We start from the raw sequence: 24,224 nt of genomic DNA on the forward strand, positions 1-24,224 counted from the left end.
CAAGCAGCTAAGGGCCTATCTATTGCCTATTGTTTTCAAATGCCATCTACTGGATCACAGTTCAAATGACAACACTCAAAAACACTTGACTGATTCCACCTTCTGCAAAACCAAGGTCAAGAATTCAACAATGAATAAAGACCCTGTACAGAGGCTTAGCTATCTGAAAATTTTCAGAAGTGAAGCCAACTGATTATATTCAATTTACACCACAGTTAAAGCAATACAAACCCTCCCAGATGGAAAAGAATAAGCACAAGAACTCTGGAAATTCAAAAAACCAAAGTGTCTCCTTCCCTCCAAACAAGCCTACTAGCTCCCCAGCAATGGTTTTTAGCCAGTCTGAAATGAAGGACATAAAATTCAGATTCTGGATGGCAAGGAAGCTCTTTAAGATTCAGGAGAAAGTTGGAACTCAATTTAACGAAGCAAGGCAATTCAGTAAAATGATTCAAGAGTTGAAACATGAATAGTCATTTTTAAAAAAGATACAAACTGAAATATCTGAGCTGAAAAATTCACTCTGGAATTTCATGCTTCAATCACAAGTATTAACAGCAGAATAGACCAAGCTGAGAAAATCATCTTTAAGACCAGGTCTTTGAATCAACTTAGATAAAAATAAAGAAAAAAACCACTTAAGAAAAAGGAACATAACCTCTAAGATATACGGGATTATGTAAAGTGACCAAATCTATGACTTATTGACATTCCTGAGAGAGTAGGAGAAAGAGTAAGTAACTTTGAAAATGTATTTGAGGATATAACCCATGAAATTTTTTCTAATCTCTCTAGAGAGATTGGCATGCAAATCAAAGAAATACAGAGAACCCCAGCCAGATTATATACAGTACAACCATCCTCAAAGCACATAGTCATCACATGCACCAAGATCAATGAAGAAGAAAAATTCTTAAAGGCAGCTAAATAGAAGGTACCCTATGAGGCTACCAGCAGACCTCTGAGCAGAAATTTTAAAAGTTAGAGGAGATTAGGGACATACTTTTAGCATCCTTAAAGAAAAGAAGTTGCAAACAAGCATTTCATATCCTGCCAAACTAAGCTTCATAAGTGAAGGAGAAATATTAATAAAATCTTTCTCAAACAAGCAAATGCTGAGGGTATAGGTTTACACTAGACAAGCCTCACAAAAGGACCTTAAGGGAGTGCTAAATATAGAATCAAAAGAATGACACCTTCTACTACAAAAGCACACTAAAACACATAGCCCACAGGCACTATAAAGCAACCACATGATCAATCCTACATAATATCCAACTAACAACATGATGACAGGATCAAATTCACACACGCCAATATTAACCTTGAATGTAAATGGGCTAAACTCCTCACTTAAAAGACAGAGAGTGGCAGGATAGAAAAAAAGACCCAATCATGTGTTGTGTTCAAGACACCCCTCTCACATGCAATGACACCCACAGGCTCACACAAAAATGGTGGAGTAAGATCTATTATTGCAAATAGAAAACAAAAGAGCAGGAGTTGCTATTATTATAACTAATAAAACAGACTTTAAGACAATAAAATTAAGAAGGACAATGAAGGGCATTGCATAATAATAAAGGATATAATCCAACAAGTCTTAATTATCCTAAATATATATGCCCCTAACATTAAAGCACCCAGATTCATAAAACAAGTTTCTGTTGGCATACAGAAAGACAGACAACTATACAGTAACAGTGTGAGACTTCAACACCCCACAGAGAGTGTTAGACAGATCATGGAGGCAGAAAACTAATAAAGAATCCTTCAACTTAAACTTGACACTTGACCACTTGGACCTAATAGACATCTATGGAACACTCCACCCAACAACCACAGAATATACATTCTACTTATCCACACATGAAACATAATCTAATATGTATCACATTCTCGGTGTGTTAGCCTGTTCTCACAATACTACAGAGTAAAACCTGAGACTGGGTAATTTGTAGGGCAAAGAGGTTTAATTGGCTCACAGTTCTCCAGGCTATACAGGGAGAATAATGCTGGCATCTTCTCAGCTTCTGGGGAGCACTCAGAGAATTTACAATCTTGGCAGAAAGTGAAGGAGAAACTGGAATATCACATGGCCAGAGCAGGAGTTTGAGAGTGAGTGGGAGGTGCTATACACTTTTAAATGACTAGACATCATGAGAACTAACTAACTTTCTGATATGTCTTGACTGTGTCCCCACCCAAATATCATCTGGAATTCCCATGTGTTGTGGGAGCAACCCAGTGGGAGGTAATTGAATCACGAAGGCAGGTCTTTCCCATACTGTTCTCATGATAGTGAATAAGTCTCATGAGATCTCATGGTTTTAAAAATGGAAATCTCCCTGTACAAGCTCTCTTCTCTTTTCTGCCACCATGTGAGGCATGTCTTTCACCTTTTGACATGATTGTGATTCTCCCCAGCCATGTGGAACTGAGTGGCTTAAACCTCTTTCTTTTGTAAATTCCCCAGTCTTGGGTATGTCTTTATCAGCATGTGAAAATGGACTCATACAGTAAATTGGTACCACAAGAGGGGTGCTCCTGAAAAGATACCTGAAAATGTGGAAGCAACTTTGGAACTGGGTAAGAGGCAGAGGTTGGAACAGTTTGGGGGGCTCATAAGACAGGGAAATGTGAGAAAGTTTGGAACTCCCTAGAGACTTATTGAATGGCTTTGATCAAAATGCTGATAATGATATAGACAATGAAATCCAGGCTGAGGTGTTCTCAGATGGAGATGAAAAACTTGCTGGAAACTGGAGCAAATGTGACTCGTTATGTTTTAGCATAGAGACTGGTGGCATTTTGCCTTTGTTCTACAAATTTGTGGAACTTTGAACTTGAGAGAGATGTTTTAGGTTATCTGGCAGAAGAAATTTCCAAGAAGCAAAGCATTCAATATGTGACTTGGGTGCTGTTAAAGGCATTTAGATTTAAAAAAGAAATAGAGCATAGAAGTTTGGAAAATTTGCATCTTGACAATGTGATAGAAAATAAAATCCCATTTTCTGAGGAGAAATTCAAGCTGGCTGAAGAAATTTGCATAAGTAACAAGAAGTCGAATGTTAATCATCGAGATAATGGGGAAAATGTTTCCAGGGCATGTCAGAAACCTTTGCAGCAGCCCCTTTCATCACAGGCCTGGAGGTTTAGGAGGAAAAAATATAGTTTCCTGGGCCAGGTCCAGGGTCATTCTGCTGTGTGCAGTCTAGGGACTTGGTGCCTTAAGTCCCAGCTGCTCCAGACATTACTAAAAGGGGCTAAGGTCCAGCTTGGGCTGTTGCTTCAGAGGGTGGAAGCCACAAGCCTTGGCAGCTTCCCTGTGGTGTTGAGCCTGTAGGTGCACAGAAGTCAAGAATTGAGGTTTTGGAACCTTCACCTAGATTTCAGAGGATGTATGGAAATGCCTGGATTCACAGGCAGAAGTTTGCTGCAGGGGTGGGACCCTCATGGAGTACCTCTGCTAGTGCAGTGCAGAAAGGAAATGTTGGTTTGGAGCCCCAACACAAAGTCCCTACTGGGGCACCACCTAGTGGAGCTGTAAGAAGACCAAAGTTCCCCAGACACCAGAATGGTAGATACACTGTCCACTTGCACTGTGAACCTGGAAAAGCTGCAGACACTCAACACCAGCCTGTGAAAGCAACCAGGAGGGGGTGCTGTACCCTGCAAAGCCACAGGGGTGGAGCTGCCCAAGGCCATGGAATCACCTCTTGCATCAGCGTGACCTGGATGTGAGACATAGAGTCAAAGGAAATCATTTTGGAGCTTTAATATTTGACTGCCCTGCTGGGTTTCAGACTTGCATGGGGCCTGTAGCCCCTTTGTTTTGGCCAATATCTCCCATTTGGAATGGCTGTATTTGCCCAATGCCTTTATTCCCATTGTATCTAGGAAGTAACTATCTTGCTTTTGATTTTACAGGCTGTTAGGCAGAAGGGACTTGCCTTGTCTCAGATGACACATTGGACTGTAGATTTTGAGTTAATGTTGAAATGAGTTAAGGCTTTGGGGGACTGCTGGGAAGGTATGATTCGTTTTGAAATGTGAGGACATGAGATTTGGGAGGGGCCAGAGTTAGAATGATATGGTTTGGCTGTGTCCTCACTCAAATCTCACCTTGAATTCCCACATATTGTGGTAGGGACCCAGTGGTAGGTAATTGAATCATGGGGGCAGGTCTTTCCCATGCTGTTCTCCTAATAGTGAATAAGTCTCATGAGATCTGATGATTCTGTGAGGGGATGCTTCTCTGCACAAGTTTTCTCTTTGCCTGCTGCCACCCACGTAAGATGTGACTTGCTCCTCCTTGCCTTCTAGCATGATTTTGAGGCCTCCTCAGCCATGTGGAATTGTAAGTCCATTAAACCTCTTTCTTTTATAAATTGCCCAGCCATGGGTATGTCTTTATCAGCAGCATGAAAATAGATTAATACACTATCATGAAGACAGTACAAGGAGGGATTGTGGTAAACCATTCATGAGAAATCTGCTTTCGTGAATCAATCATCTCCCACCAGGTCCCACCTCCAACACTGGGGATTACATTTCAATATGAGATCTAGGGAGGGACACACATTCTAACTATATCATTCTGCTCCTTGACCTTCCCAAATATCATGTCCTTCCCACACTTCAAAATACAATCATGCCTTGCCAAATAATCCCCAACATCTTAATGCATTCCAGCACTAAGTGACAAGCTCAAAGTTCAAAGTCTCATCTGAGGCAACGCAAGTCTCTTCCACCTATGAGCCTATAAAATAAAAAAGAAGTTAGTTACTTCCAAAATACCATGGGAGTACAAGCATTGTGTAAATATTCCCATTCTGAAAAGGAGAATTTGGCCAAAAGAAAGGGGCTACAGGTCCCACACAAGTCCAAAACCCAGCAGGGCTCTCAATAAATCTTATTTATAAATCTATAGTAATATCATTTGGTTCCATGTCCCAAATCCTGGGTACACTGATGTGAGAGGTAGGCTCCCAAGGCCTTGGATGGCTCCACTCCTGTGGCTTTTCAGGGTTCAGCCCTAGAGGCTGCCTTCACAGATTGTTGAATGCCTGCAGCTCTTTCATGCAAAGAGTGCAAGCTGTCAGCAGATCTGCCATTATGGGCTCTGGAGTGAGGTGGCCCTTGTCTCATAGCTCAACCAGACAATGCCCCAGTGGGAACTCAGTGGGGATGGGGGTTCTGGCCCCACATTTTCCTTTGGAATGCCTTAGTAGAGGTTCTATATGAGGGATCTGCCCCTAGAGCACACTTCTTCCTAGACATACAAGCTTTTACATACATCTTCTGTAATCTAGGCAGAGATTCCCAAGCCTAATTCACTCTTGCACTCTGTATACCCGGAGGCTTAACACCATGTGGAAGCTTCTAAGGATTATGGTTTGCATGCTTTGGAGCTGTGGCCCCAGCTGTACTTGGGTCCTTTTGATCTATGGCTGGAGGTGGAGTGGCCAGGATACAGAAGGCCATGTACAAGGCTGTGGAGGGGTGAGGGTTCCTGCGACTGGCCATGAAACCATTCTATCCTCCTATGCCTCAGGGCCTGTGATGAGAAGGGATGCACCTTAGATTGCTGAAATGCCTTTGAGACCTTTTCCCCGTTGTCTTGACTATTAGCACTTTGCTCCTTTTTCTTATGCAAATTTCCACAGCCTGCTTGAATCCCTCCCCTGAAAATGTGCTTTTCTTTTCTACTACATGACCAGGCTACAAATTTTCCAAACTTTTATTCCTTGTGTTTGTTTTAAATATAAATTCCACACTGCTCAGAGAAATCAGCAATGACACAAACAAATGGAAGAATATTCCACACTCATATATAGGGAGAATCAATATTATTAAAATGGCCACACTGCCCAAAGCAATTCATAGATTCGATGCTATTGCTATCAAACTACCAATGGTATTCTTTACAGAATTGCAGAAAGCTATTTTAAAATTTATATAGAAACAAAAAGAGTCTGAATGATCAAAGCAATACTAAGCAAAAATAACAAAGCTAGAGGTATCACACTATCCAACTTCAAATTATACTACAGGGCTACAGTAACCAACACAGCATGGTAATCATACAAAAACAGACACGTAGACCAATGGGACAGAAGAGAGAGCCCAGAAATCAGGTCAGACATCTGCAACTATCTGATCTTTGACAAAGCTGAAAAAAAAAAGCAATCAGAAAAGAGCTCCCTATTCAGTAAATGCTGTTGGGATAACTGACTAGCCATACACAGAAGATTGAAACTGGACCCCTTGCTTACACCATAAAGAAAAATCAACTCAAAATGGATTAAAGACTTAAATGTAAAACCCAAAACTATAAGAATCCTGGAAGACAACCTAGACAATGTCATTCAGGACATAGTAATGGGCAAAGATTTCATTATAAAGACATAAAAAAGAATAGCAACAAAAGTAAAAATGGACAAATGGGATCAAATTAAGCTAAAGAGCTTCTGTACAGCAAAAGAAACTATCCACAGAGTAAGTAGACATCCTACAGTATGGGAGAAAATATTTGCAAACCATGCATCTGACAAAGGTCTAATATCCAGCATCTGTAAGGAACTTAAACAAATCTCCAAAAACAAAAAATTAAAAAGTGGACAAAGTACATGAACAGACACTTCTCAAAAGAAGATATACATGTGGCAAAGAAACAAATAAAAAACTCTCAATATCACTAATCAATAGAAAAATACAAATCAAAATGACAATGTACAATCTCACATCAGTCAGAATGACTATTATTAAAAAGTTAAAAAATAACAGGTGCTGGCAAGGTTGTAGAAAAAAAGGAATGTTTATACACTATTAGTGGGAGTGTAAATTAGTTCCACCATTGTGGAAAACTGTGGTGATTCCTCAAGGACCTATAAATAGAACTACCATTTGACCCAGCAATCCCATTCCTTGGTATATACCCAGAGGAATATAAATAATTATATCATAAAGACACATGCAAACATATGTTCATTGCAGCACTATTCACAATAGCAAAGATATGAAATCAACCTAAATGCCCATTAATGGTAGACTGGATAAAGAAAATGTGGTACTTATACACCATGGAATACCACATAGCTATGAAAAATAAGATCATGGCCTTTGCAGGAACATGCATGGAGCTGGAAGCCATTATCCTTTGCTAACTAACATAGAAACAGAAAACAAAATATTGCATGTTCTTACTTATAAGTGGGAGCTAAAAGATGAGAACACATGAACACATAGAGGGGAACAACAGACACTGGGGCCTACCAAAGGGCAGAGGTTTGTGGGAGGGAGAGGATCAGGGAAAATAATGAATGAGTATTAGGCTTAATACTGAATGATGAAATAATCTGTACAACAAAACCCCGATGACATGAGTTTACTCACATAGTAGATGTGCACAAGTACTCCTGAACTTAAAATAAAAGTTAAAATAACCAACTAACTAACCAACTAAATAAATAAATATGAGTACCAGCTTTAAGTCATTTCTTTGATGCTGCTTTGAGCAAAGGCTGTCAGAAGCATCCAGGCCACATTTTGAATGTTTTGCTGCTTAGAAATTTATTCTTCCAGATACCTAAATCATCACTGAAAGTTCAAAGTTCCACACGTTCCTTGGACAGGTGCACAATGCAGTAATATTCCTTGCTAAGACGTAACAAAAATTACCTTTGTTCCAGTTTCCAATAAGTTCTTTATTTACATCTGAGACCTCATCATCCTGGCCCTCAGTGTCCTTATCACTATCAACATTTTGGTCACAACCATTTAATCGGTCTCTAGGAAGTTCTAAACTTTCCCTTATTTTCCCATCTTTTTCTGAGCCTTTCAACGACTTCCAACTTCTGCCTGTTACCTAGTTCCAAAGCTGCTTCCATGTTTTCAGGTATCTTTATAGTAATTTCCCACTCCTTAATTCAAATTTTCTGTGTTAGTGCATTCTCACATTTCTATGAAGAAATAGCTGATATTAGGTAATTTATAAAAACAAAGAGCTTTAATTGGCTCGCAGTTCTGCAGGCTGTACAGGAGGAATAACGCTGATGTCTGCTCAGCTTTGGGGAGCCCTCAGGAAACTTACAATCATGGCAGAAGGTGACAAGTGAGCAGGAACATCACATGGCTAGAACAAGAGTGAAAGAGTGAGGTGCTACACACTTTTAAATGACCAGACCTTAGGAGAATTCACTCACCATCATGGGGACGGTGTAAAGAGGGAAGGTAGTAAACTATTCATGAAAAATCTGCCCCTGCCTCCCATGATTCAGTCACCTCCTACAATGCCCCACTTCCAGTTTGGGAATTACATTTTAATATGAGATTTGGGCAGGGACACACATCCAAGATATATCACTTGGTCATAAAGCAAGTCTCTGTAAATTCCAAAACAATGAAATCATAGCAAGCACACTCTCAGACCACAGTAAAAGAAAAATAGAAATCAATATCAAGAAGAAGATCTCTCAAAACTACACAAATACATGAAAAGTAAACAACACGGCCTGAAAAACTCCTGGATGAATATAAAAATTAAGGGATCTAGAACTAGAAATACCATTTGACCCAGCAATCCCATTACTGGGTATATACCCAAAGGACTATAAATCTTGATGATGCTGCTATAAAGACACATGCATACGTATGTTTACTGCGGCACTATTCACAATAGCAAAGACTTGGAACCAACCCAAATGTCCAACAATGATAGACTGGATTAAGAAAATGTGGCACATATACACCATGGAATACTATGCAGCCATAAAAAATCATGAGTTCATGTCCTTTGTAGGGACATGGATGAAACTGGAAATCATCATTCCCAGTAAACTATCGCAAGAACAAAAAACCAAACACCACATGTTCTCACTCATAGGTGGGAATTGAACAATGAGAACACAGGGACACAGGAAGGGGAACACCACACTATGGGGACTGTTGTGGGGTGTGGGGAGGGGGGAGGGATAACATTAGGAGATATACCTAATGTTAAATGGCGAGTTAATGGGTGCAGCACACCAACATGACACATGTATACATATGTAACTAACCTGCACATTGTGCACATGTACCCTAAAACTTAAAGTATAATAATAATAAAATTTAAAAAAGGAAGAAAAAAAAAGTTTGTTGTGTTGTTTGCTGATGATTTGATCCCAGAGGAAAGAATAAAATAACAAACAAAAATTTGTCATACATTTTATAGAATTGCTTCTCATGGTAGTGAACCACAAAAATTAAATATCAATATTTGAAGTTTTCACAAGCCTACTTAAAGGAAAAAATGACTAAAATACAGAAATAGTAATTAAGTTTTAAAATATTTGTTTTAACAATTATTTCATTGTTTTTCTTATAATAAATTAACTTCTTGTAAAAAAAAAAAAAGAAATTAGTAAATATAAAGACCAAACTTGCCAAAATCTCTGGAATGCAGCCAAAGCAGTATTAAGAGAAAAGATGATAGCCCTAAAATGCCTTCACCAAGAAGTTAGAAAGATCACAAGTTAATAATCTAACTTCATCTAAAGGAACTAGAAAAAATAACAAACTAATTCCAATGCTAGCAGAAGAAAATAAATAACTAAAATTAGACAATAACCTAATAAAATTGCGATGCAAAAACCTATACAAAAGACCAATGAAACTAAGAGTTGATTCTTTGGTATAATAAATAAGACTAATAGACCCCTAGCTAGATTAACAAAAACAAAGAAAGAGAGGATCCAAATAAGCACAGTCAGAAAGAACAAAGACAATATTACAACTCATCCCATAGAAATACAGACGACCCCTAGAGACTACTACTGTGAACAACTCTATGCATATAAATTCGAAAACCTAGAGGAAATGGCTAAATTCCCTAGAAGCACACAGTCTCCCAAGATTCCAAAGATTAAATCAGGAAGAGATGGAAACCATAAATAGACCAATATCAATGTGTGACAGTGAATAAATAGTAGAGAACCTATCAACTTATAAAAGCCCTGGACCAGATGTATTCAGAGCCAAATTTTACAGGACATACAGAGAAGAACGGATACCAATCCTTAGAAACTCTTTTAGAAAATAAAGGAAGAGGGGCTCCTCTCTAACTAATTCTATGAAGCTGGCATCTGTCTGATACCAAAATCTGGCAGAAACACAATAAAAAAATGTAAACCTAAGACCAATAGCCTTAATAAATATAGACGCAAAAATCCTCATCAAGACATTACCAAACCAAATTCACCAACACATCAAAATTTAATTTACCACAATGGAGTAGACTTTCTTTCTTTGATACAAGGTTGGTTGAACATATGCAAATGAATAAATGTGATTCACCACATAAACAGGATTAAAATCAAAACCATATGATCATCTCAATATATGCAGAAAAAGCTTTCAATAAAATTCAATATTCTTTCATTACTAAAACATACTTGAAAGTAAGCACCATCAATGACAAGCTCACAGTCAACAGCATACTAAATGAGCAAAAGTTCAAACCATTCCCACTGACAGCTGGAACAAGACAAGGATGCCCACTCTCACCACTCTTATTCAGCATAGTACTTGAAGTCCTAGCAGAAGCAACCAGGCTATAGAAAGAAATAAAAGACATCTAAATAGGAAAAGAAAAAGTCAAACTATCTCTGTTTGCTGATGATATGATTCTCCATACGGAAAATCCTAAACATGCTCCCAAAAGACTTCCATAACTTGTAAATGACTTTAGTAGAATTTCAGTATACGAAATCAATGCACAAAAATCAGTAGCATTTCTATACACCAACAATGTCTAGGCTGAAAGTGAAATCAAGAACACAGTTACCCATAGAATAGCCATACAAAAAATGAAACACCTAGGAATAAAGCTAAACAAAGAGATAAAAGATCTCTGCAAGGAGGATTATATAGCACTGCTGAAAGAAATCAGAGAAAATACAAATAAATGAAAAAATATTCCATGCTCAAGGATTTTAAGAATCAATATTGTGAAAATGGCCATACTGCCCAAAACAATTTACAGATTCAATGCTATCCCTATCAAACTACCAATGGCATTCTTCACAGAATTAGGATAAACTATTCTAAAACTCCTATAGAGCCCAAAATGAGCCTACATAGCTTAAGCAATCCTAAGCAAAAAGAAGAAAGCCAGAGGCATCACATTACCTGACTTCAAACTATACTACAAGACCACAGTAATGAAAAGAGTTGGTATGTGTATAAGACAGAAACATAGACCAAGAGAACAGAAGAATACCCAGAATAAAGCCATGCACCTACAACCATCTGATCTTCGACAAGTCCAACAAAAACAAGCAATGGGAAAAGGACTCCCTATTGAATAAATGGTGCTGGGGAAACTGGCTAGCTATATACAAAAGATTGAAGCTGGACCCCTACCTTTCCTCCTCCACAAATTAACTCAGAATGGATCAGAATTTAAATGTAGGACCTTATACCATAAAAATCCTGGAAGACAATCCAGGAAATACTTTTCTCAACATTGGCTTTAGCAAAAAGAATTTTATTAAGTCCCCAAAGTCAATTACAACAAAAATAAAAATTGACAAGTGGGAACTAATTCAACAAATGAGCTTCTGAACAGCATAAGAAACTATCAACAGACTAGATAGACAACCTAAAGAATGCGATAAGATATTTGCAAATAATACATCAAACAAAGCCCTAATTTCTAGAATCTATAAGGAAGTTAAACAAATCAACAAGCAAGAAAAGAAATATCCCCCCCAGAAGAAAACGGGCAAAGAACATGAAAAGACACTTCTCAAAAGAAGTCATACAAGTGAGCAACACACACACTGAAAAAATGTTCAGCATCACTAATCATCAGAGAAATGAAAATCAAAACCACAATAAGATGCCATTTCACACTAGTCAGAATAGCAATTATTAAAAAGTTAAAAAATAACAGATGTTGAGAAAAGGAAAAGGGAAAGGTAAAGAAAACACTCATACACTGTTAGGGGGAATGCAGATTATTAGTTCAGCCACTTTGGAAAGCTTTCTGGAGATTTCTCAAGAAACTTAAAACAGCACTACAATTTGACCCAGGAATATTATTACTGGGTATACACTCAAAGGGAAATAAATCATTTTACGAAAAAGACACATGTACTCATGTGTTCTACTGCACCATTCCCAGTAGCATACACGGAATCAACCCAGGTGCCCATGAACAGCAGATTGGATAAAGGAAATATGGTACATATACACCACGAAATACTATGCAGCCATAAAAAGAGCGAAATCACGTTCTTTGCAGCAATATGGATGGAGCTGAAGGCCATAATCTTAAGAAGATTAACACAGAAACAGAAAAGCAAATACCACATATTCTCACTTATATGTGACAGCTAAACGTTAAGTACACATGGACATACATATAGAAACAATAGACATTGTACACTACTAGAATGAGGAGAGGAGGTAGTGGGTTAAAAAACCACCTACCAGGTACTATTCTCACTTCTTTTGTGATTCATACACCAAACCTCAGAATCACACAACAGTCTTGTGAAGAAACCTGTGCATGCACCCCTGTATCTAAAATAAAAGTTAATTAAGAAAAGAAAAAAATGTGGCGCATATATCCCATGGAATAATAGTCATTAAAATAGCATGAAAGCCTGTCTTTTGCAGCAACATTGATTGAACTGAAGGTCGTTATCTTAACTGAAATAGCTCAGAAACAGAAAGTCAAATACGGCATGTTTTCACTTAAAGATGAGAGCTAAACCATGGGCACAAATGAATATACGGTGGGGAATAATAGACACTGGAGACTCCAAAATGTGGTAGGGTGGGAGAATAATAAGCAATAAAAAATTACCTATTAGGTACAATGTACACCATTCACATGATGGATTTATTAATAGCCCAGACTTCACCACTACACAATATATCCATGTAATAAAACTGCACTGGTACCCCCTAAATATATTTAAAAAATTGAAAGCATGCATCAATTCCGTCCAAAAAATATATGGTGAATGGATAAGCAAATTGTGGTATATGCATAAATTAGAATATTAGTAATAAAAACGTCCAAAAGAAGAATAAATGTAAAAACACAGATGAATCTCAAAAGTAGTATGCTGAATCAAAGAAAGTAGAAACAAAGAATCCACACCTTCTGATTCCATGTATATTTGAAATTCTACATAATGCATAATAATCTAAGGTCACAAAAAATTAATGAATCCATATTGCATGAGGTTGGGGTGAGGGAAAATTTGCATCTAAACAATCATCTATCATCATTTTGGGAAGGTAGAAACATTCTAAATTTGATTGTCTTTGTGGTTAGAAGGAAGTATATATTGGCAAAATTATTTAAAACGCCCATTATACATGTGTGCAGAATATTTTATTAAATTATACTTCAACAAAGTTGATTAAAATCAGCCAACTAATATCAAAATAACATAAAAAAATAAAACTAACAGTTTGAATACATGCAGGGGAGGCATTTGTAAAATTTAAGATAATTTTAACAAATTAGTGGATAGTGCTTGTTGATAAAAACTAGAAGAAACACATTATTTGGTGATATTTAATATAATTTCAAGGTAAAAACTAACAGTGAACTATAAATATAAAGGCATATCATATATAAAGGACAATTATACACAAAAAAAGACAAAATACTACACTTATTAAATATTGAAAATATTTTTCCTGAGATTAAATAAAACAGGCAAGAAGGTTTTACTTTGATTGCAATACCTCCACTTCTATTCAAGGCCAAAATAGTTTATGTAAGTAAAAAGATGGAGCATGAAGAAGGTATAAAGTGTCCTTCTCACTGATAGAATTATGTTTGTAAGAAATGTCAATGAAATCTATGAAAACTCCATGAGAATTAATAAATAAATTAAGCAAGGTATATGAATGTAAGATCAATACACAATAATTAGTGTGCTTCTATATACCAGCAATGAATGATTACAAAATCTACTATGAAATTCTCACAGTTATAAAAATTATAATTTTCAAAATTTAGGAATAAATATAAATATATGCAAGTTCACTAGATAGGGTCACAAGATATCATTAAAAGAAAATTTTTAAAGGCAAATGAAAAGAGCTATAACATGTTTGAAGTTTAGGGTGACTGATCATTTTTATATTAGGAAATATCCTTAAATTGATATATTAGATGCAATGCAATTTTAATCATCATCCAAGTAGGGTTTCATTTATGGGGTGTGTGTGTGTGTGGGTGTGTGTGTGTATTGCAAACTGACAAAGAAAATTAAAAATAAAGTTGAAGATGAGAACAAGGTTAGAGGACTTACATTTGCCAATCTCTAAAACTTGTAATATTGCTACAGTAATTAAAATTATATAGTATTGGTAGAAAGATATCTAAGTGGACCCATGGAAAAGAATGTTGTACAGGAATATATATATATTTACCTGATTTGTGCAAAAAAGAGCCATTGGAATCCAGAAAAAAGGGAATCATATTTTCAATAAAAGCAGTTTGACAATTTGACTATCTATATGCAAAGAAGGAAAAATTAATCTCATTTCCTAGGATCTTATACTGTATATGAAAATCAATTCCAGATGAATTGTAGACTTCATGTGAGACATAAAGTAACAAGTTTTCTAGAAGATAGTATAGAAAAATATGATCGTGAACTTTACATAGGCAAACATTTCTTAAACAGGAGGAAGCAAACGTTAATGCTGAACTAAACATTGATGAATTTTACTTTATTAAAATTAATGACCTCTGCTCCTCAGAAATCATTATTAAAAGAAAGAAAATGAAAGCCAGAAAATGGCAGATGATAGTCTCATTGCATAAGGCAACAAAGACTAGTATCCAGAATATATAATGAAGAGTAAAAACCTGTCTAGAACTGAAGGAGTGAAAATCAACTTGAACTGAAAGCAGAAAAAGCAACTTTACTATTAATCACTACAGAAGGGCAGACCCAGATAAAGCCAGCACAAAATTAACTGCAAGTGCTGTTTGTCCCAAAGTCCTGCAGCAGCTGTGAAATGCCGCAATAATCCTTTCTTTAATGCCTAATGCTTTTTTTTTTTTTTTCTCAATGACATCTTAGAGCCACTTTGCCAGTCCCATCTAATACTGGTAATACCTAATCACTAAGCTGTCCTTGCCTCATGACAGTACCCAATCCATAGTTAATCTCTGCTTCTAAACCCACCTCAGGTACAGAGACGAATCAGAATTGACTCTTACTTTCCTTAGATCCTCCTAAGAATTATTTGGTGAGAAGCCAAAGCTTACAAAAGAGGTTTCCCTAATCCCTCTTGTGGAGTGGGATTTTGTAGTTCCTCTGGAATTCCCATCTTGCTTTATCAGGTCAGTAAATCTAACTTTGTCAGACTATGTTCTTGTCTCTTGTGGACTTTGATTTATTAGGCTTTTGCAAATAATAATCACAGAAAAAAAATCAATGATAAAAAGTGCAGACAACTAGAGATATATTCATTACTCATTAGGAAAGCGTAAATAAAATCCACAGTAAGATACAGCTATGCACTCCCTAGGATAGCTAACGTTTAAAAGCTGAAAATACCAAAAGTTGGAGGGAGTGTGGAATAACTGTATCTTTCACACTGTTTTGGGGAATGTGAATTCTCGCAGCCTTTTTGGAATGTTGATTAGTATTATCTTCCCAGGTTGAATATAGGCATGCCCTATGATCAAGTGATTCCAGTCCCAGCTATACCTCTAATAAAATTCTCTCTCTCTCTCTATATATATATATATATGCAAAAAATATATTCATGTAAAACAATACTTATGACAGCAATAGTTATAATAGCCTCACACCAGAACAACCAAAATGTCCATCAATGGTAAAATGCATAACTACATTATAGGATATACATAAAACTGGACAATAAAGGTCAACGAACTGCTGTTACTTGCAGCAATGTTAATGGATATCTCACATATTTTAATGAGTAAAAGAAGACCAAAGTAAAGGTCTACTTTATTCCTAACAACCCAGTAATCAATGTTTTAATTGCAGAACAGGATACCATGGAGAATGTATAGCTCCATTTATATGAAAGTTGATAGCATATAAATCATATTTATGTTGATATATGTTTGGTTCAATAGTGATTATGAAGAAAAGCATGACTTGTGAGGTGCTGATTATCTATAACAATCTAGGAAGTTGTAATAATGATGTCTTTACTTAGTGACAATTCTTTGAGTTTGACATTAATAATTTGACAATTATCTGAAGTTTAAGCATGTAAAAATACTTGTGTTACATATTAAATAATAAAATGAGAAAGATTTAAAAATTATTAGATGGTAGCTACATGATGAATAAATAATACAATGTTTTGGAGTTTCATAAATGATGGCAACTTTATTGTTTTCTTTTTATTCAAATGTCTCACCTATTCAATGTATTATAGCAGGTATTTAACTTTAATAAGTATAATGCATTAAGAAATAAAACGCAGCATGAAGTTTTCATAAGTTTCATCCATGAAACAAATTAAAGTTATTTTGTTAAAGGCTCTTACAATAAATTATATAATAGTGTTAAAGGGAAGCATACACTTAGGGAAATTTGTTATAATTCACGGCATCAGGAAATTACAAGGCAGAATTTTAAAACATGTCACTCTAATCTTTATTATTATAGCCATTAAATATTTGTGATTCTGAAATTCAACTTTATATTTATTTATTTATTTTCTTTCCAACTTTTATTTTAGATTCAGGAGGTACGTGTGCAGGTTTGTTGCATAGGTAAATTGTGTGTCATGGGCTTTTGCTATACAAATAATTTTATCATGCAGGTAATCAGTGTAATACCCAAGGGGTAGTTTTCCAATCCTACCTCTCTTTGCACCCTCCACCTTCAAATAGGCCCCAGTGTCTATTGTTGGGTTCTTGGCATCCATATGTACTCAGTGTTTAGCTCCCCCTTTAAGTGAGAACATGTGGTATTTGATTTTCTGTTCCTCAAAGGCCATGATCTATTTTTTTCTAATACTTGTGTAGTATTCTGTGGTGTATATGTACATTTTCTTTATCGAGGCCACCAGTGATGAACATCTAGGTTGATTCCATGTAAAATGCCGAATAGTGCTGTGATGAACACACACGTGCATATGTCTTTATGGTAGCACGATGTCGATTACTTTGGTTATATACTCAGTATTGGGATTGCTAAATGAAATGGTATTTCTGCTATAAGTTATTCGAGAAATCTCCAAAACTGCTCTCACCAGTGGTTAAATGAATTAACATTCCCTCCAACAGTGTATGTTTCCCTTTTGTCCACAAGCTGTCCAACATCTGTTATTTTTTGACTTTTTAGTAATAGCCATTCTGACCGGTGTGAGATGGTGTCTCATTGTGGTTTTGACTTGCATTTTCCAACTGACTAGTGATATTGAGCATTTTTTAGTATGCTGTTGGCCACGCATATGTCTTCTTTTGAGAAGTGTCTGTTAATGTCATTCCCCCTTTTTCTTTTCCTTCCTTCCTTTCTTCCCTCCTTCCTTCCTTCCTTTCTTTTTTTTCTTTTTTTTTTTTTTGTGACGGGGTTTCACTCTTGTTGCCCAAGCTGGAGTGCAATGATGTGATCTCGGCTCACTGCAACCTCTGCCTCCCTGGTTCAAGCGATTCTCCTGCCTCAGCCTCCTGAGTAGCTGGGATTATAGGTGTGTGCCACCACACCTGGCAAATTTTTTTCATTTTTAGTAGAAACGGAGTTTCACCATGTTAGCCAGACTGGTCTCGAACTCCTGACCTCAGGTAATCTGCCTGCCTCGACCTCCCAAAGTGCTGGGATTACAGGCATGAGGCACCATGCTCAGCCCATTTGCCCATTTGCCCATTTTCTAATGGTGCTGTTTGTTTTTGCTTTTTAATTTGTTTTGAGTTCCTTATAGATTCTGAATATTCAACCTTTTTTGAATACATAGTTTGCAAGTATCTTCTCCCATTCTGTAGGTTGTCTGTTTACTCTGTTGGTAGTCTTTTGTTGTTGTTGTTGTTGTTTGTTTTTGCTGTGCAGAAGCTCTTTAGTTTAATTAGTTCCCACTACTCAATTTTTGTTTCTGTTACAATTGCTTTGTAGTCTTCCTCATGAAGTCTTTGCCTGGGCTGATATCCAGAATGGTATTTCCTAGGTTATCATCCAGAGTTTTTATAGTTTTAGGCTTTACATTTAAGTGTTTAATCCATCTTGAGTTGATTTTTGTAAATGGCGAAAGGTAGGAGTCCAGCTTCAATCTTCTGCATATGGCTAGTCAGTTATTCCAGCAGCATTTACTCAACAGAGAGTCATTTCCCAAATTCCTTGGCTTTGTTAGCTTTGTTGAAGATCAGATGTTTGTAGGTGTGAGGCTTTATTTCTGCATTTTCTAACCTGTTCCATTGGTCTATGAGTCTGTTTTTGTACCAGTACCATGTTGTTTTAGTTACTGTGGTCTTGTAGTATAGTTTTAAGTCGGGTAATGTGATGCCTCTAGCTTTGCTCTTTTTGCTCAGGATTACTTTGGCTATTTGTGCTCTTTTTTAATTCCAAATGAATTTTAAAATGTTTTTTTTTCTAATTATGTTAAAAATATTATTGGTAGTTTGATAGGAATAACATTGAATCTCTAAATACCTTTGGGAAGTAGGGCCATTTTACTAATATAAAGTTCAACTTTAAAATAATAAAATTTTTGTATGTATTTGGTTTTATCTAAGTGAGAGTAACTAACAAAACTTAGAGAGGGAATATATATAATAAGTCAAAATAATGCAATATTTTACTAAACTTCTTGGGGTAATATGAAAAGGAATTTATTGTCATATTCTACAATTTATATTAAAAGATAATCTCAAAGTTATTTTTTCAAAAAAGCTTTTACAATGCTGGTGGACATTTTTTGGGGAAACATATTCTATATTATTCTTATTTTAAAAGAACAACTTTCATTTGCTTTATTCAAGTAAACCATGAATACTACAATATATATTCTCATTTTGCCATTTTATTTTATTTTATTTTATTTTTTAATTTTTTTATTATTTATTATTATTATACTTTAGGTTTTAGGGTACATGTGCGCAATGTGCAGGTTAGTTACATATGTATACATGTGCCATGCAGGTGCGCTGCACCCACTAACTCGTCATCTAGCATTAGGCATATCTCCCAATGCTATCCCTCCCCCCTCCCCCCACCCCACAACAGTCCCTATAGTGTGATGTTCCCCTTCCTGTGTCCATGTGTTCTCATTGTTCAATTCCCATCTATGAGTGAGAACATGAGGTGTTTGGTTTTTTGTTCTTACGATAGTTTACTGAGAATGATGATTTCCAATTTCATCCATGTCCCTACAAAGGACATGAACTCATCATTTTTTATGGCTGCATAGTATTCCATGGTGTATATGTGCCACATTTTCTTAATCCAGTCTATCATTGTTGGACATTTGGGTTGGTTCCAAGTCTTTGCTATTGTGAATAATGCCACAATAAACATATGTGTGCATGTGTCTTTATAGCAGCATGATTTATAGTCCTTTGGGTATATATCCAGTAATGGGATGGCTGGGTCAAATGGTATTTCTAGTTCTAGATCCCTGAGGAATCGCCACACTGACTTCCACAATGGTTGAACTAGTTTACAGTCCCATCAACAGTGCAAAAGTGCTCCTATTTCTCCAAATCCTCTCCAGCACCTGTTGTTTCCTGACTTTTTAATGATTGCCATTCTAACTGGTGTGAGATGGTATCTCATTGTGGTTTTGATTTGCATTTCTCTGATGGCCAGTGATGGTGAGCATTTTTTCATGTGTCTTTTGGCTGCATAAATGTCTTCTTTTGAGAAGTGTCTGTTCATGTCCTTTGCCCACTTTTTGATGGGGTTGTTTGTTTTTTTCTTGTAAATTTGTTTGAGTTCATTGTCGATTCTGGATATTAGCCCTTTGTCAGATGAGTAGGTTGCGAAAATTTTCTCCCATTTTGTAGGTTGCCTGTTCACTCTGATGGTAGTTTCTTTTGCTGTGCAGAAGCTCTTTAGTTGAATTAGATCCCATTTGTCAATTTTGGCTTTTGTTGCCATTGCTTTTGGTGTTTTAGACATGAAGTCCTTGCCTATGCCTATGTCCTGAATGGTAATGCCTAGGTTTTCTTCTAGGGTCTTTATGGTTTTAGGTCTAAGGTTTAAGTCTTCAATCCATCTTGAATTGATTTTTGTATAAGGTGTAAGGAAGGGATCCAGTTTCAGCTTTCAACAGATGGCTAGCTAGTTTTCCCAGCACCATTTATTAAATAAGGAATCTCTTCCCCATTGCTTGTTTTTCTCAGGTTTGTCAAAGATCAGATAGTTGTAGATATGCAGCGTTATTTCTGAGGGCTCTGTTCTGTTCCATTGATCTATATCTCTGTTTTGGAACCAGTACCATGCTGTTTTGGTTACTATAGCCTTGTGGTATAGTTTGAAGTCAGGTAGTGTGATGCATCCAGCTTTGCTCTTTTGGCTTAGGATTGACTTGGCGATGCGGGCTCTTTTTTGGTTCCATATGAACTTTAAAGTAGTTTTTTCCAATTCTGTGAAGAAAGTCATTGGTAGCTTGATGGGGATGGCATTGAATCTGTAAATTACCTTGGGCAGTATGGCCATTTTCACGATATTGATTCTTCCTACCCATGAGCATGGAATATTCTTCCATTTGGTTGTATCCTCTTTTATTTCCTTGAGCAGTGGTTTGTAGTTCCCCTTGAAGAGGTCCTTCACGTCCCTTGTAAGTTGGATTCCTAGGTATTTTATTCTCTTTGAAGCAATTGTGAATGGGAGTTCACTCATGATTTGGCTCTCTGTTTGTCTGTTATTGGTGTATAAGAATGCTTGTGATTTTTGTACATTGATTTTGTATCCTGAGGCTTTGCTGAAGTTGCTTATCAGCTTAAGGAGATTTTGGGCTGAGACAATGGGGTTTTCTAGATATACAATCATGTCATCTGCAAACAGGGACAATTTGATTTCCTCTTTTCCTAATTGAATACCTTTTATTTCCTTCTCCTGCCTAATTGCCCCGGCCAGAACTTCCAACACTATGTTGAATAGGAGTGGTGAGAGAGGGCATCCCTGTCTTGTGCCAGTTTTCAAAGTGAATACTTCTAGTTTTTGCCCATTCAGTATGATATTGGCTGTGGGTTTGTCATAGATAGCTCTTATTATTTTGAGATACTTCCCATCAATACCTAATTTATTGAGAGTTTTTAGCATGAAGGGTTGTTGAATTTTGTCAAAGGCCTTTTCTGCATCTATTGAGATAATCATGTGGTTTTTGTCTTTGGTTCTGTTTATATGCTGGATTACATTTATTGATTTGCGTATATTGAACCAGCCTTGCATCCCAGGGATGAAGCCCACTTGATCATGGTGGATAAGCTTTTTGATGTGCTGCTGGATTCTGTTTGCCAGTATTTTATTGAGGATTTTGCATCAATATTCATCAAGGATATTGGTCTAAAATTCTCTTTTTTGGTTGTGTCTCTGCCCAGCTTTGGTATCAGGATGATGCTGGCCTCATAAAATGAGTTAGGGAGTCTTCCCTCTTTTTCTATTGATTGGAATAGTTTCAGAAGGAATGGTACCAGTTCCTCCTTGTACCTCTGGTAGAATTTAGTTGTGAATTCCTCTGGTCCTGGACTGTTTTTGGTTGGTAAGCTATTAATTATTGCCACAATTTCAGATCCTGTTATTGGTCTCTTCAGAGATTCAACTTCTTCCTGGTTTAGTCTTGGGAGAGTGTATGTGTCGAGGAATTTATCCATTTCTTCTAGATTTTCTAGTTTATTTGCGTAGAGGTGTTTGTAGTATTCTCTGATGGTAGTTTGTATTTCTGTGGGATCGGTCGTGATATCCCTTTTATCATTTTTTATTGCATCTATTTGATTCTTCTCCGTTTTTTTCTTTATTAGTCTTGCTAGCGGTCTATCAATTTTGTTGATCCTTTCTAAAAACCAGCTCCTGGATTCATTAATTTTTTGAAGGGTTTTTTGTGTCGCTATTTCCTTCAGTTCTGCTCTGATTTTAGTTATTTCTTGCCTTCTGCTAGCTTTTGAATGTGTTTGCTCTTGCTCTTCTAGTTCTTTTAATTGTGATGTTAGGGTGTCAATTTTGGATCTTTCCTGCTTTCTCTTGTGGGCATTTAGTGCTATAAATTTCCCCCTACACACTGCTTTGAATGCATCCCAGAGATTCTGGTATGTTGTGTCTTGGTTCTCATTGGTTTCAAAGAACATCTTTATTTCTACCTTCATTCCGTTATGTACCCAGTAGTCATTCAGGAGCAGGTTGTTCAGTTTCCATGTAGTTGAGCGGTTTTGAGTGAGATTCTTAATCCTGAGTTCTAGCTTGATTACACTGTGATCTGAGAGATAGTTTGTTATAATTTCTGTTCTTTTACATTTGCTGAGGAGAGCTTTACTTCCAAGTATGTGGTCAGTTTTGGAATAGGTGTGGTGTGGTGCTGAAAAAAATGTATATTCTGTTGATTTGGGGTGGAGAGTTCTTTAGATGTCTATTAGGTCTGCTTGGTGCAGAGCTGAGTTCAATTCCTGGGTATACTTGTTGACTTTCTGTCTCGTTGATCTGTCTAATGTTGACAGTGGGGTGTTAAAGTCTCCCATTATTAATGTGTGGGAGTCTAAGTCTCTTTGTAGGTCACTCAGGACTTGCTTTATGAATCTGGGTGCTCCTGTATTGGGTGCATATATATTTAGGATAGTTAGCTCTTCTTGTTGAATTAATCCCTTTACCATTATGTAATGGCCTTCTTTGTCTCTTGTGATTGTTGGTTTAAAGTCTGTTTTATCCGAGACTAGGATTGCAACCGCTGCCTTTTTTTGCTTTCCATTTGCTTGGTAGATCTTCCTCCATCCTTTTATTTTGAGGCTATGTGTGTCTCTGCATGTGAGATGGGTTTCCTGAATACAGCACACTGATGGGTCTTGACTCTTTATCCAATTTGCCAGTCTGTGTCTTTTAATTGGAGCATTTAGTCCATTTACATTTAAAGTTAATATTGTTATGTGTGGATTTGATCCTGTCATTATGATGTTAGCTGGTTATTTTGCTCGTTAGTTGATGCAGTTTCTTCCTAGTCTCTATGGTCTTTACATTTTGGCCTGATTTTGCAGCAGCTGGTACCGGTTGTGCCTTTCCATGTTTAGTGCTTCCTTCAGGAGTTCTTTTAGGGCAGGCCTGGTGGTGAGAAAATCTCTGAGCATTTGCTTGTCTGTGAAGTATTTTATTTCTCCTTCACTTATGAAGCTTAGTTTGGGTGGATATGAAATTCTGGGTTGAAAATTCTTTTCTTTAAGAATGTTGAATATTGGACCCCACTCTCTTCTGGCTTGTAGAGTTTCTGCCAAGAGATCTGCTCTTATTCGGATGGGCCTCCCTTTGTGGGTAACCCGACCTTTCTCTCTGGCTGCCCTTAACATTTTTTCCTTCATTTCAACTTTGGTGAATCTGACAATTATGTGTCTTGGAGTTGCTCTTCTCGAGGAGTATCTTTGTGGCGTTCTCTGTATTTCCTGAATCTGAATGTTGGCCTGCCTTGCTAGATTGGGGAAGTTCTCCTGGATAATATCCTGCAGAGTGTTTTCCAACTTGGTTCCATTCTCCCCGTCACTTTCAGGTACACCAATCAGACGCAGATTTGGTCTTTTCACATAGTCCCATATTTCTTGGAGGCTTTGTTCATTTCTTTTTATTCTTTTTTCTCTAAACTTCCCTTCTCGCTTCATTTCATTCATTTCATCTTCCATCGCTGATACCCTTTCTTCCAGTTGATTGCATCGGCTCTTGAGACCTCTGCATTCTTCACGTAGTTCTCGATCCTTGGCTTTCAGCTCCATCAGCTCCCTTAAGCACTTCTCTTATTGGTTATTGTAGTTATACATTTGACTAAATTTTTTCAAAGTTTTCAACTTCTTTGCCTTTGGTTTGAATTTCCTCCTGTAGCTCAGAGTAGTTTGATCGTCTGAAGACTTCTTCTCTCAACTCGTCAAAGTCATTCTCTGTTCAGCTTTGTTCCGTTGCTGGTGAGGAACTGCGTTCCTTTGGAGGAGGAGAGGTGGTGTGCCTTTTAGAGTTTCCAGTTTTTCTGCTCTGTTTTTTCCCCATCTTTGTGGTTTTATCTACTTTTGGCCTTTGATGATGGTGATGTAC

This window comes from Pongo abelii, chromosome 1 (assembly GCF_028885655.2).
Source record: "Pongo abelii isolate AG06213 chromosome 1, NHGRI_mPonAbe1-v2.0_pri, whole genome shotgun sequence".
NCBI lineage: Eukaryota > Metazoa > Chordata > Mammalia > Primates > Hominidae > Pongo > Pongo abelii.